The 3,411-nt window shown below is 41.5% G+C and overlaps 1 protein-coding gene and 1 pseudogene across 1 annotated transcript in view; one reads left to right on the forward strand and one right to left on the reverse strand.

The window, feature by feature from the left end:
• The window catches only part of ITGAV (integrin subunit alpha V), a gene marked incomplete at its 5' end in the record, with an annotated part of 108,538 nt that overhangs the window by 23,471 nt on the left and 81,656 nt on the right, over positions 1-3,411 (reverse strand).
• Positions 27-1,078, forward strand: LOC102502652 (transmembrane 6 superfamily member 1-like; annotated as a pseudogene).

Consider the following 3,411-nt stretch of genomic DNA (forward strand, 5'->3'; position numbering starts at 1 on the left):
TGTTGAAGCGGGGCAGGGTGCCCGGGTGGGATGTAGTGAAGGGCGAATCGCATGCCGGTGGTGATGAGTACCTCTGCAGCCACAGGGCTCTCCACGCTGTCCCTCTTAGCCATCCCAGTCACTACATCTTCAACCCCCTGGCGGTCCAGCACGATTCCTGGACAACTGTAGGGGTTGCTGCCCTTATCCTGCTGCTGGTAGCCCTGTTGTTTGTGTCCTTGTCAAAAGAAAACCTCTCCAGGACCCACTGTTCTATGTGTATGCAGTGTTTGGATTTACCAGCCTGGTGAACCTCATCATAGGGTTGGAACAAGATGGAATCACTGACAGGTTCATGACACACTACCTGAGAGAGGGCGAGCCGTGTATGAACAATGCATACGGGCACATGATCTGCTACTGTCTGCTCATTATATATAGTTACACTGTTGAACCTTGTGAATGGCGGCCATAGCGTGGGCAAAGACTTACAGAACAGCATGAAGAGAAGGCCTGTATTGGGTTGGATCGATTATAATGAGTGTTGTTTTTGTACCAGGAAACATTGTAGGGAAGTATAGAACATGAATTTGCTCTGCCTTTTTCTTAAGCATATCATATACTTGTCTTCCTGTCTGGGCTGGCTTCAGAATCTATGAACAGTCATCAGACATTTAGAATTATCCCTCAAAGGTTGTTCAAGAAGCCTCAGCAAAGGACCTGCTGTGAAAGCCATTTGATTTAATGTTGGCTGTGTGTGGCCTCCTGGCAATGGGATTTTGTCTGTTCAGAAGGGTGATTGTTTTGGATTGTCCAGCTGAGCTCTGCAAATTATACATGCAATTTCAAGAGCCCTACCTAAAGGATCCTGCGGCTTATTCCGAAATGCATGTGTTGCCATCTATGTTGTATTCTGTCCCTTACTTTGTCATTGTCCTTTATGGCTTAGTCGTTCCTGAAAGTTCCTGGATGCCTGAGGACAACCTCAGGCTCAGTTTTCTCACACTGGTGCTTCTCTTCACCCTAGAACTTCTTATGTGTACATAGTCCTTGAAGAAGCAAAAGTCCTTTTTTTCAGCCTTAAACATAACATACAGAGTTCTTCCTCAGCTCTTGGCCTATCAATGTCTCTATAAACCAGAATTCTTTTTTTTTTTAAAATGATTTATTTAACTTTACTTATTCATTCATTTTTGACTAGATAGATACAGAGAGAGAGAGAGAGAGAAGGTGAGAGAGCAAGTCACCAGGTCGAGGCCTCGAACTGTGGTCAGCCATGTGGAAATACCCAGCGCCTTAACCACCATGCCACCTGTGCTGGTCCCTAAACCAGAATTCTTCATAAAAACAAAGGCAGACAAAAAAGTGGAATGAAGATATTACTTTATGTACTTCCTCTCTGGATTACTGCTTTTTGTTATACTGGTACTAATATTTGTCTCCTTTCACTCCCTTCTCATCCATGAATATTTAAGAATACATAAATTCTTTTTCTATTCTATATGTGCCAGCTGTTACATGGCATTGTGAGGGTAAATGTTCTTTTTGAAGTTAGTGAGAAATTATTTACAGAAATAACATTCAAAATTATTTGTGAATAAACCTGATCATCTACCTCAATATTCTGTTTGCACACATTAAATAATTATAAATGTGAAAAATCACAATTTAGCACCTACAACAATGAGCATGAAAATGAAACTATTTAAAAGTGTGGAATATGGTCCTGTATATAAAAAATTTAAACAGCAGGTCTGTAGGCGGTGTGGAGGTTAAGGTGCTGGCTCTCACATGGCCTACTCCATGGTTCAAGTCCCAAGCCAGGCCAGGCATATGTACATGTGGGCCCAAAGTCCCAAGAGGAAAAGGGATTGTAGCATGGCCATTCCCCTTGAGAGTAATTTCTCAATCCACATCCCTGTACCTGCGGTGAGCGTACGTGCCCTATAGCAAACTAAATCGAATCAAATCAAATCAAAATAGCAAACACAAATTGGAGAAACAATTTCTGCATATACAATGTAGTAGAAGACTCATTATCAACTTCAAATCATCAGAATACTTATTTTTAAGTGTTGTTTGGAAAATTTTTTCCCAAATAAAGTATGCAATTCATTGCTGTTTTAAAATTTACTTTCACTCGGACCAGCAGATGGTGTAATGACTATGTCGCTGGACTCCCATCTAGTCGATCACAGTTCAAGCCCCAGATCCAGCAGCTCAAAACAGGCACATGTGCATATGCGTGCCCAAAATCCCAAGAGGAGAATGGAGGAGAAGGGATTGAGGTGTGGCCACCCCACATGGGGGGGTGATTTCTTGCTTTCTGTCTCTTTGTCTCTGTGTCTCCAGCGAGCGCACATGTCCTACAGCAAAAATCTCTCAAAAAGAAAGAAAGAAAGAGAAGGAAAGGAAGAAAGAAAGAAATTACTTTTACTAAATTGCTTTGTGTGAATCGAAACAGCTAAACAAGAGGTCAATAACTGTGTGATTTCTCTTAATGAAAACCTGTTTTACTGGTGGCTGATAACATTACTGTATATTTTGAATAAAACTATTTTTGCCCTTTTATGCACACAAACCTTATTTAATCTGAAGCACTGTATCATAGTGTTTTTTTATGACAGGTTTTAGCTTTTTAAGACAATGTCAATTCTATGTTTCAATTTAAAGTGCCATCTACATTCTCCTGATATTTTAATGTAAGCAATAAAGAGGTCTTTTGATTAAAAAAAAAAGAGAGAGAAAGAAGAAAAAGATTCATAGGATATAATACAACTACTTGGAGTCTTTTATTTATATCTTAAATTAGATTTTTTTCTTTTTTGTAGAGGTTTTTGCCTTGAGGCGCATGTGCTCCCCAGAAAGAGAGACAGACAGAGACAGTGAGAAGGAAAGTGAGAAATCACCCTCCAGGGAGATGGCCATGCCACAACCCCTTCTCCTCCATTCAGCTCCCAGAATTTTGGGCATGCACACAGTGTTAGTTTCAAGCCACTGGGTCCGGGACGTGAACTGCAGTCAAGCATGTGGGAGTCCAGCTATATAACTACAACACTATCTGCTGACCCTAGATGTTATTATTTTGAAATAAAGTCCAGCATAGGAAAAAAATAACAGTCAAGAAATGAAGGTCCATTTTGGGGACCAGCAGTTGGCATAATGGCTGTCACTAAACTCCCATGTAGTCGACCTCGGTTCAAGTCCTGGACCTGGTGACTTAAACTCATGCTGGGCATATGTGCGTATGTGTCCAAGATCCCAAGAGGAGAATGGAGGAGAAGAGACTGAGGCGTGGCAAGCTCCCCTGGTGATTTCCTGCTTTCTGTCTCTCTGGCGAGCTCACATGCCCTATAGCAAAAACCTCTCCCCCGAAAAAGAAATGAAGGTCCATTTTGACTCTGCTGCTAGCTAAGTTGTTCGATGTAGGGA

This window comes from Tupaia chinensis, unplaced genomic scaffold (genome assembly GCF_000334495.1).
Source record: "Tupaia chinensis unplaced genomic scaffold, TupChi_1.0 Scaffold143757_1, whole genome shotgun sequence".
Classification (NCBI taxonomy): Eukaryota; Metazoa; Chordata; class Mammalia; order Scandentia; family Tupaiidae; genus Tupaia; species Tupaia belangeri.